The sequence below is a fragment of the Nyctereutes procyonoides genome, unplaced genomic scaffold (assembly GCF_905146905.1).
Source record: "Nyctereutes procyonoides isolate TBG_1078 unplaced genomic scaffold, NYPRO_anot_genome, whole genome shotgun sequence".
NCBI classification, from domain to species: Eukaryota; Metazoa; Chordata; class Mammalia; order Carnivora; family Canidae; genus Nyctereutes; species Nyctereutes procyonoides.
The window spans coordinates 10,400,606-10,416,743 of NW_026575052.1; the positions used below are offsets into that span (position 1 = coordinate 10,400,606).

The 16,138-nt window shown below is 45.7% G+C and overlaps 1 protein-coding gene across 2 annotated transcripts in view; it reads left to right on the plus strand.

Annotated features, from left to right (window-relative positions):
• The first annotated feature begins 13,710 nt into the window (after positions 1-13,710).
• Positions 13,711-16,138, plus strand: part of RCAN3 (RCAN family member 3) — a 34,367-nt gene continuing 31,939 nt past the window's right edge. Inside the window, exon 1 of one of the 2 annotated variants that reach the window (XM_055331671.1) lies at positions 13,711-13,856. The gene's annotated coding sequence lies outside the window, so the exon portion shown is untranslated. Of the gene's footprint in view, positions 13,857-14,347; positions 14,533-16,138 lie in introns of those variants that run through there. The other variant, XM_055331670.1, reaches the window with a different exon arrangement.

Here is a 16,138-nt window from a genome sequence, read left to right on the forward strand (position 1 = left end):
GATACCTGTTTAGTTTGAGTCTTCTGTTTGGCTAATACTTTCTAAAGTTGTCTAGAATAAGTGCTGTCCAATAGAACTTTCATCAGTGATCAAATTGTTCTGTGTGCTGCCAAGTACAGCAGCCACTAACCAGATGTAGCTATTGAGAATCTTAAATGTGGCCAAGTGCAACCTAGGAACTAGATTTTTAATTTTGTTTCAATTTAATTAAACTCAAATACTCACACAGAGCTGGTGGTGGCTGTAGTAACATTACAGTTCTAGAGATGCACATGAGAGTAGTGAAGGCTGAATTAAGCACTTTTTTCCCCTGCAGTGGTTAAGAGTACAGACTCTGTAACCAACTGCTTAGGTTTGGTTCCTAACTCCATCACTTATTAGCTGTGTGGCATTGGCAAGTTACTTAAATTCTCTGAGCCTCATCTGTGAAACAGGGATAGTAACAGTATCTACCTAAAGGTGGTTATGAGGATCAGATAATGAATAGATGTAAAGTCTTGCAACTATGTCCAGCATCCCATCAGGATGCTATGTCACATTGAAGCAATGTGGGAGTCCCAAGCACCAGAGCTTCTGTCCCCAAGGAGTTGAGATCATTCAACTTCCCTTTGTGGATGTCTTCACCTACCTCCCTATACTATTGGCAGTTTATGGAGGCTGAGCAATGAGTAACTTGGTTTCCAGCCCTTCTCCCCTCTCCAGGGGTTGAGAACTCCCATCTTCTAATCATGATTTGGTTTCCTGGTGACAAGCCCCCTACAGGAGCCATCCAAGAGCCCACCCAGCATTGCCTCATTAGAATGAAAGCTGCTTCTAGTGCTCATATCACTCACAAATTTACAAAGGTTTAGGAGCCCAGAACCAGGAACAGGATCAAAGACAAAACACTAGAACAAGAGATGCTCTGAGTGTTCTTACCACTCAGGAAATTACAAGGGCTTTAGGAGCTCTGTGCTGGGGTCAGGGTGCAGAGACCAATATGCATATTTTCTATTATCTCATAGTGCCCTTATAAAAAGAGAGCTCCCTTGCCCCTTCCATCAGGAGAGAGGACTATGAACTAGTGAGTGGGTTCTCACTAGACTGAATCTGCTGGCACCTTGATCTTGGAATGCCCAGCCTCCAGCACTGTGAGAAATAAATGCTTGTTTGTTTAAGCTACCCGGTGTATGGATGTTTTTGTTAAAACAGCCTGAGTGGACTGAGAAACCAGTATAATGAGATGATTCTCATCACAGGGAAAAGATTGCCTGCTGACTTCTGTTGACACTGAAATGTGAATCTTCAACATTGCACCCTAGAAACATTGGTGCGCTTACTTCTCAAGATTATAAGTTAAAAAAAAAAAAAGGAATCCACAAAGCCCATCTGTAACTCTCCAAAAGTCTGTTTGTCATAAAAACAACAGGCCCAGAAATCTATCCTTGCAGACATCCCTCACACTCATGTGCATCGCATCCCAGAGTGATTCAGGCAACTAGATAGCTGTCATACTTTTACCAAAATGTCCAAAGATGTTCAAGTCACAGACATTTCTCTTCACATGAATAATACTAGGTATCTTTGTGTGTTTTTATACACTACATTTGTGTTTCTTTTCTGTGAACTGTCCACAGCGTTTGCCCACATTCTATGGCTTTGTAAGTCTCTTCTTGACTTGAACATGCTACTTGTATTTCACATTGACTAACCCCTTCTTTGTGACGTGAACACTTGCAAGTATTCCCCAAAGATTATTTGCTTTTTGATTTGCTTAGTATTTTTTTGCTCTGAGAAAATCTTTTGGTTTTATGTATTTTGTTTTACATATAATTCAATTATTTCTATAAAATATGTTCTTTTGGGGGCACCTGAGTGGTACAGCCGGTTAAGTGTCCAACTCGGTTTTAGCTCAGGTTGTGATCTCTCTTTTTTGTTTTAATTCATGAGAGACACAGAGAGAGATCCAGAGACACAGGCAGAGGGAGAAGCAGGCTCCCCACAGGGAGCCCAATGTGGGACTTGATCCCAGGACCCCAGGATCACGACCTCAGCCAAAGGCAGATGCTCAACCACTGAGCCACCCAGGTGTCCCCCTCTCTGTATATTTTAAATCCAGTCTTTGATACATCAATATACAAAAAGTCTCTTACTTCTAAATACTGTATTTTTTAGCATAGAATGTAACTTTCTCTGAGTCTGGAGTAGCATGAGAGCATTGGCTTGTCCATCTTCACCATTGCCTGAGATACGCCTCCTTCCTGTGATGCACGGAGTACCTGATGTCTCAGGCAGCTATTGAATCAATCAGGGTCCAGGCAGGAGACAGAAACCACACTAGTTACTGGAACAGAAAATTTAATATAAAGAATTGGTAACTAGGTAACTGAAAGTGTAATGGAGAGAATGCTAAGGTGTCATAGAAGTGGTAACTGGGAGAAGCAGCTCCCCACTCACACACACACACCCCACCAGGGCTGGGAGAAGACAAGGAAGAGGTTAGAATTATTAAAATTTAGACATTATATCCAAAAGGAGGAGCCCTGTGGAGCCAAAACTCAGAGGTGCTGAAACAAAGGCTGGTGCTGTGTCTCTGGGCTGGAGGAGAAGTCCAAGGGAATTGGGACCTGACCCATGAGGCCTTTGTGTAAGCCCTGGAGGCCAGAGAAGAAGAAGACACACTCCCTGAACTTAAGTGGGAAAGGGAAAAGATTTTTTTAATCCTGCCCAAGATATATGTTAGAAGTTGCTGCCTAGTATGGACCCTAAGCAGCTGCATTCACCTCCTCCAGGTCCCAGAGCTGCTCTGGGCTTAGGCAGCAGGTGCCAAGAATGAGGGTGCTGTGGGTGGCCGTCAGGGGGATTCCTCGGAAGACTCTAACAGGCTCTACAGACACAGAGCAGTATTTGCCCCACATGGAGCCCTAAGAATTACTCCAAACGGTGGAAGATCTGGCTGTGGGGGGCCCAGCGGCAAGGATACTGGGGCAGGGAGGGAGGCAGGATAGAGCGCAAGAAACGTGGCTCTCCACTTGACCAGGAGGGAAAATAAGGAAAGGCAGCCCTGCTGGGCGTGGGAAACACTGAAGCACTCTGTCTCTCTCTCTGTGTGTCTCTGTCTCTGTCTCTCTCCTGTCAAGTCCTGCCTGCCTGCTTTTTCCTACCTCCCCAGACGGCCTGCTGGCCCCTCACTGACACACCTGGGAAGGCCCCAGCTCACTTCCTCAGAGATAACAAGAATCACCCCTCACATTCAGGGGACAGTAGGCCTTTGTTCTGGTCAACACACCCACACAACTGCAAAGGAGATCCACACCCGCTCTCCATAGTAAGCAACAGAGTTCCTTCTTCCTAACTGGGAGCTGTCTACCGAGAATCACAAGGCATTTGGGGAAATCCATCAGCACGAAAGAGAAAGACAAATGAACTGAGAGGGATCAGAAAATGCAGGATAATGTAGACAAAGAGGGCCACGGTCCACAAGGGTTGTTTAAATTATTGTCTCTATTTTTATGGATGCTTGAAATTTTCATAATAAAAAGAGGGGAAAAAAACAAATTTTTAAGCAGAAAAAGTGTTTCTTGAGCATTTATTGTGTGCTAGGTACATACGTACAGCAAGTGAACAAAAGAGAGACTCCGTGCTAAGCACACAGCAGAAGGTGGGAGGATGTTAGTATAGAGGGAGTCATGAGATGAAAGGCCACAGGATCAGGACAAAGGAGGAGGTGAGAGAACCAGGGAAGGCAGTAGAAGCTCGGAGGATGGCCTCAGAGCCTGGGCCTAGCCTGACCCGGTGCCCAGGGTGGGCCACAAGGAAAGAAAAGAGTTCAGGAGAAGGTGGAGACCACGATTTTTGAATCCAGAGAAGACCAAGATTTTTGAATCCAGACCAAAAGACCTGCAGGGCCAGCTCCCCAGTCTCCAGGACCCAGCAAAAAGTGAAAATGCAGGGACCCCTTGCTCAAAGAGCAGGAAAATTATCATCAGAGGGACAACTTCTTACCATTCATTTTTATTTCATGCCATACCCATCTTAAATGCAAATAGAAGAGCACTTCAGTCATATGGGAATCACTGATACTATACAATTCGTATTTCAGAGCTTATACACAAATACATATTTTTTCTTCTTACCAGGACAGCAGAAACCCTGCGCAAAGCTAACCCAGCTGTTGATATTTTCATTTATTGATATGCACACATTCTACACCTTCCTGCATGGGATTAGTGCCCTCCCAAGAAGAGGCCAGAGAGCCGGCTCGCTGTCTCCCCACCATGTGAGCGTACAGAGAATAGCATAACCAGAACGGGGCCCTCACTGGAACCTGACCATGCTGGTGCCATGATCTCGGGCTTCCAGCCTCCAGAACTGAGAAATCAGTGTGTCTTGTTGATAAGTCCCCCAGTTTATGGGATTTTATTATAGCAACCAGAATAGATTAAGACAGCAAGTCATTAAGCTATTTTCACTCAGCTCCAAACCTGCGCTTCTAGGGGATGGCGTTGGGATGCTGGGGCTGGAACTCTGCAGGCTACCCGTCTGCTGTGCTACTGCTCCCTGGCTGCCTGTGAGGGGGACCGTGAGGCTATAGGAGGAAGGGGCTCACTGCTTCCTGTCTCTTTCCTGTCCCTGTGTACATCTCCCAGGGACACTTCCTTGCCTCACAGAGCAGCAATAAAGTCTAGTTTTGTGGTTCTTTTCAACTTTTGCACAACCAGCTTTGAGGCCCCAGTCCTCAGAGATATCAGCACACTCTCCTCAAGGTTGGGGGCCCAATTCCATGGGGCCCTTCTTCTTACTTCCTTAAAAACAGCTTTAGCGGGATCCCTGGGTGGCGCAGCGGTTTGGCGCCTGCCTTTGGCCCAGGGCGCGATCCTGCAGATCCGGGATTGAATCCCACATCGGGCTCCCGGTGCATGGAGCCTGCTTCTCCCTCTGCCTGTGTCTCTGCCTCTCTCTCTCTGTGTGTGACTATCATAAAAAATAAAATAAAAAATAAATGGTTAAACCGATCACTTTAAAAAAAAAAAAAAGGCTTTAGTGACATAATTCACACACCATACAATGCACTCTTTTTTTTCTTTAAGATTTTATTTCTTTGAGAAAGACAGAGGGAGAGAGTATGAGCAGAGAGAGGGAGAAGCAGACTACTTGCTGGTCGGGGAGCCCGATGCAGGGCTCGATCCCAGGACCCTGAGACCATGATCTGAACCAAAGGCAGACTCTTAACCAACTGAGCCACCCAGGCACTCCACAATGCACTCTATAAATTATATAATTCAATGGTGGTTAGTATGTCCACAAATATGTGTAACTATCACCACAGTCCATTTGAGAACATTTTCATCTCCTCGAAAGGAAACACTGTGAAGAAATGAACATGCATCAGCAAGGACGTGGAGAAATGGGGACACTCGAGCACTGGCAGTGGGAATGCAAAATGGTGCAGCCACTATGGCAAACAGTATGGTGATTTCTCATAAAATTAAAAATAGATTACCATATGATCCAGAAATGCCTCTTCTGGGCATATGCACAAAAGAAATGCAGGGACTCAGATATGTATACACCATGTTCAGAGCAGCCTTCTTCATGACAGCCAAGAGATGGAAGCAACTCAAGCCATCCATCAAAGGATGAATGGATCAGCAAACTGGTGTATACAACCGGTCAATTATTCAGCCTTAGAAAGAAGGACGTACTGACATGTGCTAGCACATGGCCGAACCTTGAGGACATCTTGGTTGTCCACCTTGAGACAAGAGGACAAATACTGCGAGTCCACTTATATGAGGAGCCACTAATCCACTTTCTATCTCGATAGATCTCCTTCTTCTGGACTTCCACATGAATGGACTTCCACATGAATGGGCTTTCACAGGAATGGAATCATACAATGTATGGACTTAACATGACCAGCTTCTTCCACTCAGCATGTTTTCATGGTTCATTCAAGTTGTGGCATGTGTCAGTACTTCATTCCTTTTCGTGCCTGAACATTTTCTTATCTTGTAAGTTTTAACAATTACAGCCTCTTCCCTTGGTTCCTTTCGTCCTAGGAACGGTAGCTGCTTCCTGCAGTTGCTGATACCATGATCGCTTTGAGTTTCTTTTACCTGTTGGGTGACTTGTTCATAACCTTCTATCTAGATAACCATTCTTTCTATGAAATTCTTTCCGTTCAAGTCGCTGTCGTGCTTTCTGTTCCCTGATCAAACTCTGACCGTCAAGAAAAATTAAAATAATCTGAATTCCTGGTCCATTCATGCAGCTGTCCATTTCTAATATTCCATTTTTTTTCTTTGCTCTGTGTGCATCCCACCACTACTTCCTTCCTTATTATGATCATCTAGCTTTTATTCTCTTCAACCGATCTGCAGCTCAAGTCAATCAGGAAATGGTATCTCCATCTAACAAATTCAAGGGTGGAAACATTTAAAGAGCAGCTCCCTTTTTTTTTTTGTATATATTTATATTGGAGTTCGATTGCAGTGTGGCGTGGCACCACGGCTCTAGAGCTGATTTGCAGTTCATTCAGGAGCCTCTGGGTCTGCAAGCAGATGGAACTGAGTCTTTGTAATTCAGAGCAACACAGCAAAATGAACCCGATGCAGCATCCAGGCTTCAGAACACACATATTTCTGTAACAAATCCTCAAAATTATTCGCACTTTTTTAAAGACATATTTCTCTTTGTGAAAATGTAATAGTTATCAATTGTCTCCATTTTTATTAAGATTTTATCGTTTTCCAGGAGCTTTCAATAGATAGTTCATTTGAGCCTCAAAACCATCTTAGGAGGGACGTGCCACTGTTCTTTCCACGTAATTGAAGAGGGAAGCACGTGAGCCTGCAGTTTTTTTAAGACTTTTAAGTAAAATGCCTGTAGCCCCGAGATTGGCTCTCTCTCGTATACTGCTGCAGTTTGAGGGTTGTGGGAAGAGGGAGACAGGAAGGAGGCAGGATAAATTGGTAAACCTTTTCTGAAAAGTATTTGAAAATATCCATACCCTGACATTCCCTTCCAGATAATACAATTACAATGATCAGAACAGTTTCTATTAACAGTTAGGTCAGTGAAACGGAAGGAATAACCAGTAATTTATATGTACTGTGTTTTTTATATATACTTAATTATATATATACAAAGTAGTGGGTTAAATGGATTCTTTAATAATTAAAGTTAGAATCATTAAAAAAAGAATTTAAGGGGTGCCTGGCTGTTTCAGTAGGTAGAGCATGTGACTCTTGATCTTGGGGTTGTGAGTTCAAGTCCCCGTTTGGTGTAGAGATTAATAGATTTTTTTTAATCTATTAAAAAAGGAATTTTTTAAAAAAGATTTTACATATTTATTCATAAGAGATGCAGAGAGAGAAGCAGAGACATAGGCAGAGGGAAAAGCAGGCTCCCTCCAGGGAGCCTGATACGGGACTCGATCCTAGGACCCCGGGACCAAGACCTGAGCCAAAGGCAGATGCTCAACCACTGAGCCATCAAGGTGCCCCCCAGAAAAGAATTTAAGTTAGAGTCTTACCTCATATGTTTATACTAAAATAAAGTTCACTTGAACTAAAGCGGCAATTTTTTTAAATTTTTTATATTAAAAATAGAAATCATCCCCCAAAATGAAGGTCACTATTAATTGATGTCTGCAAGAGGGAAAGCAAGGAAAGAAATTGTGAGGGTAAAATATAGATACATTTACCTTCAAACAAAAATTTTGAAATGTCAGTATACCAAAAAGAAAAAGGAGGAGGAGGAGGGGGAAAGCAGCAGCAGCAGGGGAGCAGGAGGAAAGAGAAAGAAAAAATTCAAAAGGGAAACACAAACTAAGAAAAATGCCAGCAGGGGTCCTGGGTGGCACAGGAAGTTTAGCATTTGACTCTTGCTTCCTTCTGCTCAGGTTGAGATCTCAGGGTCATGACATAGACCCCCGTGTCGGGATCCCCACTCAGCATAGAGGCTGCTTGAGACGCTCCCTCTGCCCCCTCCCCCCACCTTCACTCTCAAATGAACAAATGTTTAAAAAGAAAAAAAAAGAAAAATGTCAACAAGCATGATAACCACAGGGTTACTGTCTACAGTACATAAGGTGTTCTTACAATCAAGCATACCATGTTGCTAGCTCATAATTACACATGAAAAAAGTGTTCATCCTCTCCAGTAATCAAGATGTCATGGGGTTGTTCTGCTGACCACACAGGAAAGGCTTTTAAGATCAAATATAATACCTAATACTATTGAGGATGTGGTAAGATGTACATTGAGGATGTGGGAATGTATGATCTATATAACTTTCTGAAATGCATTTATTTTGTCAATTTCCAAGAAGAGTTTTAAAAATGTTCATGCCTCTTTGCCTAGTAAACTCTTCTGGGAATCTATGCTAAGAAAACAATCATAAATGTGACAATATATTTCTATGTAAAGGTATTTGTTGGGGCCCTGGGTGGCTCAGTTGGTCAAGGGGCTAACTCTTAATTTCAGCTCAGGTCATGATCTCAGGGTGCTGGGATCAAGGCCTGTCGGGCTCTGCATTCAGTAGGGTGTCTGCTTGTGTTTGTCTCTCTCCCTTCCCCTCTGCCCCTCCTCATCTCATGCATGTGCACATGTGTGTGCACGCTCTCTCTCTCTCTCTCTCTCTCTCAAACAAATAAATCTTTTAAAAAGGTATTTGGGGATGCCTGGGTGGCTCAGTGGTTGAGTGCCTTTGGCTCAGGGCGTGATCCCAGGATCTGGGATCTAGTCCCACACTGGGCTCCTTGCAGGGGCCCTGCTTCTCTCCCTCTGCCTGTCTCTCTCTCTCTCTCTCTCTCTCTCTCTCTCTCTCTCTCTCTCTGTGCCTCTCATGAATAAGTAAATAAAATCTTTAAAATAAAAAAAGGTATTTGTTGTTTAGTTATAGGAGAGAACATTCTAAAGAAATCTTGATTCCAACAATGAACGTTTAAATAAATAATGGAATACACACAATGCAATCTTAGGTAGCCATCAAAAAACACACTTCAAAATAGTATTTGAAAACACAAGGAAATGCTTGCAATATTATGTGAAGCAAAATAAATGGGAGATCCAAATTGAATGATTCCAATGATATTCCTAATCTTCTAAAAAGACTGGAAGGAAATACACCAAAATATCGAATAGTGGCTATCTCTAGACCATGAGATTGTAAGCGATTTTAATTTTCTTATTTATCCCTTGTTTTCAAATTATCTATACAGGGCAAGACTAATTTTTATACTGGGAAAATCAAAAATATCAAAATCTACATGACGCATCTCCCAGCCAACGTTGAATGTGGGGCTGGTGAGAGCATCCACTTCTCCAGTGAGCTACTGGATCATGTTGCAACTCTCTTGTTGGAGCATGACTGATTTTTCAGGAATGGGAGACGGATGAGGATGTTATGAGGGAAGCCGGTTAATTTAAGGCTCTTCAGTAAAATGTACCATCTGTGAGACGAATATCATAGGAGATCTAGAGTGTGAAGCAGATTAGGAATTTAAATATCGAGTAAACTCAAATGCACATTAATGAGCCTGAGAGGTGGGAGGGAGAGGAGACAGAGCTTAATTGGCAGGCAGGCTTCTATCTTCAGCCCTCTTCCTTTCTCATTACACTCACAATCAGAAGCAGCTCTTTTTCCTCCCTCCCTTCCTCCCTTCCACATTTATTGAGAACTTATTATGTATTAGAACCAGATATTGCTATAGGATCTGAGGATATATCAGTGACCAGACTAGATTGTGGGATGACTTACCGGGATATCAGTGGGGATTAGGTTTGGCTGCAATAAACACCTAATAATAAAATAGTATTTCCCTCCCAAGTAAAAGCAGTCTAGATATAGGCAACCCAGGCCTAGCTAGCATGGTGGCTTCAGTATCACAGGGGGTTCAGGATCCCCCTCTTTTCAATCCACCATCCCAGCATTCAATCTTCAGGGTTACCTCCTGATCCCAAATGGCTGCTGGAGCTCCAGCCATCACATTCACATTGCAGGCTAGAAGAAAGAGAAACAGTAGAAAGGCAAGAGGGTACCCCTACCAGCTAAGTCGGCTGCTTTTTGCTCATATCTCATTTGCCAAAATTAAGCCTTATATCTCACTGGCCAAACTTACATGGCTGTAAGGGAGGCGAAATATTGCTGCTTTGAATAAAATTTATTTATAAACTGATTATAAACCAACTAGTGTGTACTGAGTATCTGTAATGTGTCTGGAACTTTATAAAACAACCCCGCAAAGCAGGTATCATCGATGCCAGTTAACCCATGAGAAAAATCAGTAGGTTTAATGAGCTTGCTCAATGGTCACACAACTAGTTAGTGGTGGAGCTGACCCCCTAAAATGCAGGCTCTTCCTACTGTATTTTCCCATCAGCAGTTAAGCAAGTGAGAAGAAAGTTCCTCAGGCTTGTCATTATCCATAAAGACAGGCCACTTTTTTTTTTTTTCCATTTAAAATGCATTGATGCCATGCAGCCAATGAAAAGAGTTGAGGTCGATCTGTATAAAAGCAGGGCCTTGGTCTGTTCTGTCCACTGCTGTATCCTCAATGCCCTGAACAGTGCCTGGCAAATAGCAGACATTCAATAAAGATATGTTGAATGTATAATGTGGAAAGAACATCCCCATTAGCCCCGAATGTGCTCGTGTGCCCCTTTCTACTCAATCCCACCCTCAGAGGTAGTCACTATTCCGATAGTATCACCAGAGGTTAGTTTTACCTCCTCTTGAACTTCATACGAGTGGAATCACATCTACGACTCTTTGGTGTCCAGTTTCTTTTGCTCAACATTTTTTTTTTGAGATTTGTTTGTTGTTATGTGTATCGGTAGTTCATTCCTTTTTATGATTGTGCACTAGAGTCCCTTGTTTGAATATGCCATAGCTTCTGCATTCTTCTTTTGACAGATATTTGGAATATTTCCAGTTTGAGGATATTATGGATAAAGATATTAAGATCAGCGTGTGTGTGTACCTCTGCTGACATTTCTCTCGAGTGTATAACTGGGAGTGGAATTTCTGGGTCATGGGGTAGCTGTGCATTTAGATTGATAAACTGGCAAACAATTTCCAAAAAAATGGCTGTATCCTTTTTAACACCAGGAACGCAGGAGTGTAAGAAAGAGATATTTTACTACATCTACTACTTCCATCATAGTATTTTTTGAAAGTATTGACTTTTATTTATTTTTAAAGATTGCATTTATTTATTCATAAGAGACACACACAGAGAGAGAGGCAGAGATGTAGGCAGAGGGAAAAGCAGGCTCCTCACTAGGAGCCTACCCAATGTGTGACTCGATCCCTGGATCCCAGGATCATGACCTGAGCCAAAGGCAGGTGTTCAACCACTGAGCCACCTGGCCGCCTTTAAAGTATTGACTTTTTAATCTAATCAAATAAGAACCACAAAATCTGCAATGAAGATTGCCTGTCTGGAAATTCTCCTAGAAGTCAGGAGATAAGCTTCTGAGGATCTATAGCATCCTCTGATAGGTTCTCCTGAAGTTTTCCAGGACAGCAAAATGCTTATCAACCTTGGTGCAGCTTTCAATGGATCGAGCCACAAGGGATCAGTTTCTCTTTCTCTTTTTTTTCTCTGCCCATAACTCAAACCTCAGGAGAAGGAGGGAGAGTTAGAAATGTGAAACTGTGTAAAGTTCATTCATAAGAACCATTTATTATATAAGTGTGCCCAGCATCTTGCTGGACACAATGGTAAAGAGGAAGGACGTGGAAGGTTCCATTCTTGTTCTCAAGTTGCTCACAGCCTAACTGATGTTTACGAGGAGGCAACCCTTCTTCTGCCCACCATGTAAAGACCTGACGTTGTTCTGGATTCTGCCCTTTGCTCTTTCTTTGCTCTATTCCCCTTGGTCTCTCTGGGTCATCTCATCTGAGACCATGACTTCAACTACCCATCACACCTCCCTCCCCAGTCACCGCACCTGGTCTGAGCTCACCACGGGCCCCAGACCTAAGTCTTCCAAATGCTTCCATCCTCAACTCCTCTCTAATGTTCATATGTACATACAATTCATCAGCAAATTTTGTTAATTTTGCCTTTACAATACAGTTAAGATCACACTTTTCATCACATGCTTCCCTATGACTGGCAGGCAGCAGGGTTGGAAGCAGCAGAAACAACAGAAGCAATGAGCTGGGAGCAGGAGGGGTGATCTCCCTACTGGTGCAGGCTCAGTTTTGGTGTGATTGGGATCATAATCCAACCCTGCTTCCTCAGGGTAAATCTAACAATCAGTAGATGTATTCCAGACACTCTGATCCTTCTTCCTCCCCCATGCCCAGGGTGTTGTGTGCCTGACAACACTGCCTCCTTGATTTTTGACCTTCAATTTGCTTTGCCTTGCCCCTGAGGGGACTAGGGGTGGGTGCTCAGAACTGATTTTCTTCCAGTTGCACACTCTTAAGACAAATTCCTTTCCTGGTCTCTGCCTCTGTTTTCCTCTCCATGAACCAAGGGAAGAGACACAGGGTCACTTCCAAGCTTGGCTTAGATGCCTTGTAAAAAAAAAAGAAAAGAAGAAAGAAAAGAAAAAATATATATATAGGATATAGGGGCACCCAGGTGGCTCAGTGGTTGAGTGTCTGCCTTTGACTCCGGTCATGATGGGCGGGGGGGCTAGGATCGAGCCCGACGTAGGGCTCACGGTGGGGGGGCGCCCACTTCTCCCTCTATGTCTCTGCCTGTGTCTCTGATGAATAAATGTATAAAATCTTTTTTTTAACGCATAAAAGAAAATATAATAATGCTATCTGCCAAAGAAAGCCCTCTGCCTACCATTGTAACTCTGGACAACTCATTGAACAGCCTAGGTGCTTGCTCTGTTTGTAAAATAAGCATAATTATGCCTCCCCGGGGCTTCTGAGAGCATCAGGCAAGACTGCGCGTGAGAAAGATTTTGCAAATGAAAAACAAAACACTAAAAACGTACATATTATTAGCATTGCACATAATGTTAATATGTACGGGGGGGGGCGGGGGAGGCGGCGGGGAGGACACCGGGATGCGCAGCTGCACCCCCAGGCTACCCACAGCTCAGCTCCCTCTGGCCGCCTCTCCCCGGGCAGCCAAGCACGTCGGTGGAGCCGGCTAACAGGATCCGGTCCTCCGGTCCCCGCGAGGTGAACCGAGGTAAAGCTCGCAGGCACGCGGCGCGCCGTACCTCGTAACTGGCGCTCAGTCCACGCCCCTAATACTCCCACTGACTCCCCTCGTGGCCCACACACGGAGCTAGGGCGGGAAGGAGACCAACTCTTCCCGTGGGAGCCGAAAAGCGCGCCAGAGGTGCCGCCGTCGGGAACCCAAGGCGCCGCCGCAGCGCAGCAGCTCCGGCGCCCCCGGCGCCCCCACCGCGCGGGACCCGGCAAACCCAGCAGCAAAGCCCCCGGGACACCGCCGAGTGCGCGTGCGCGTGCGCGCCGCCGCCGGACCCCGCCCCGCCCCCAAGCCCGCGCGCGCGAGGGGCGGGGCCGCTTCCTGCCCGGGCGCGCCCCCGCCGGCCGCCGACCTCGGGGCGCCTGCGCCTGCGCCGCGCGCGCGCGCTCCGCCAGGGGAGGGGGCGGGGGAGAGGGAGGGGGCGGGGCGGGCACGCGCACGCGCGCGCGACGCCGACCGCGCGGGGCCCTGACGCCGCTGGCGCCCCCACGGCGAGGCTGCGGCTCCCGCGAGCGTCGAGGGCGTGGCGGGGAGGCTGCGGGCGGCCCGAGCCGCGCGGACTGTGCTGTGTCCCCAGGCCCCCGCGGCCCCGGCCCCGGGCCCCGGGCTCCGGCGTCGCGCGTCGGGCCGGCCGGGCCTCGCCGCTGCCGCCTTCCCTCCCTCCTGCGGCGGCCGAGCGCGCAGGTGAGTCCGCCTGGCAGGGTGGGGCCGGCGCGCGGCTTGTCCCCGCGGGGTGTGCAGCCAGCCTGGGGGCGGGGGCGAGGAAGGTCAGAGAGGGAGGGAGGGAGGGAGGGAGGGAGACCCGGCCCGCGGGTGCCCGAGACCCTGGAGATGCTGCGCGTCGGGGTCCAGCCCCGGGGCCGCGCCGCGTCCCCTCGGGCAGCTCCGGGGCGGTGCCTTGGGAACCAGAACCAGGAAATTGTTCGCTCCCGCCCGCCAGCAACAGTTGGACTGTCGGAGTCGCCCACAGGCCCAGCCCGCTCCGTCGGTGGGACCGGGACGGCCCCGAGTCCGAGCCCCGCCCCGACCCCGGGCGGCACGGCCGGCCCCCGCTTTACTCGCTGACTTCGCGAGGCTTGTCCGCCGTCTGCTCGCTCCGCTGTCTGCGGCGGCGGCGGCGGCGGCGGCTTCGGCTTCGCTGCAGCCTCCGTGCAAAATCTGATCCTCTCCTTCAGGGATTAGGAGTCCAGGGCCGGCAGCAGGTCAGACCCGAGTTTCTGTTGCAAACTAGGGGTATTTTAGCGTGGTGCCCAAAGCCAGAAATCCTCTCCGCCCCTGCACTGAAAATCACCAAGCACACCACGTCTGTTTGCGCTTTTCATGGAATTCTCTGCATTTCGCGGAAGACTCTGATGCGCTGGTAAGGGAAGCAACGGACTTAATTGTTGTAGCTGTGGTTGCAGAGGATTCGAAATAATCTCAGGCTGTTTCATTAGCTCCGGTTCGGTTCAGTTAATTATAACAGTACAACATGGAGACTCGGTATAGGTTTTTTGGGCAGCACACAAATGTGTACTTTTTTGGCGGGGATTTTAGGTTGGTGTTAAGGACTTTTGAGGGAGGGGACAGTGAAAGGCTTGAGGACTGTGCGGCTTTAGCCACGCCATCAGCTTTCTATTTTACTGCCTCAGCAAACCTTTTTATTTTTTTTCTTTTTGTCCTAGCTTGGGAAGAGATTTTAGTGCTTTTAGGGAAAACAAGATTTTTCCCATTATTGAATTGTAACATTTGTGAAGCTTTTAAACATGTGGCTATCAGAGGTTTCAGATGAAAACACATTTTGTATGGTGCCAGAGGGTTTGTCGGTTGAAAGACTTAAGCAAAACGTCATGAAAAATAGTGTGATTTGGAAATCCATTAGGCTGGATATAAGGGAAGCAAGCCCTAAAGTGCAATACCATTTGGTAATTAGAACCCCCCCCCCCAAAAAAAAATCCACAGAAGGTGAAGAAGGTCAGGGGGTGGATCTCCACTTTCCCCATAGAATGTAGAGGTTATAGTTAGGGAAAATGCATTATATACAGCAAAGCAAATAGTATCAGTCTTTATTATCGCTACTTCAATAGGTGTTTAAAACCTGTTGTTTTCATTTGTTCCCACAGTTGATTTTTGTTGTTGTTTCTGTTCGCTCTCACACACCAAGAAATACCACTATTCCTGGTGGAGCACTGAAGCTCAATAATTACAATAGTACCAATTCTGCATTATCTGTGAAAAGAGGGCATAGGTCACTGAAACATAAAAAATACAAAAATCTAATTTTCACTTGCTTTAGTTTTGCATTTTTTTTTCTTTTTGGCCACAACTACTAAAAAGCTGTAAAAGTCTACCTGTTAGTGGTAAATGAGGAGGGACTAGAAGTTGAGACTTACCTGATAGCCATTCAGAGCCCCCACATTGATGATTCTGGAGGGTTTCTTTGAAAAAAGAAATTTAGTCTAAATTCTAATTTTAAAGTTTTTAAAAGGAATTTAGTAGTTCAACGACATTTGTGAGTATGTCTTTATTTTATATGTGAGAGAACAAATAAAAAGCCAAATGACTGACTTCAGGGTTACTTAGCAGGGCACTACATGTAGCACTGGAAAGGGAGTACTTGTTTGTTTCCAGTATTGTTCAGTAGCGTTTTGAATACATCAAAAAATAATAAAGGTATTTTAAAAGTTCACCAAGTTGAGAAGCATACTATTTTGAAAAATCATTTTTTTAAAGATCCTGGAGGAGGAGGAATTTACCTTTTCCTGATCAAAAACTTACAATGCAAAGTCAAATACACATACGTGCCTGACGTTTTGCCTTGACGGATTACTCTTGTCACAAGGCTGGTAGTAGAGCAGATGGTCAGGCTGCTTGGAGTTTGCCACTCATTTGATGTTTCCATGAAGAAACAATTTGCCAGAAGCCAGCCACAGCTACAGTTGCCCTGAGATGATGCTAAACCCTGATTAGCACAGACCTTAGCTTAC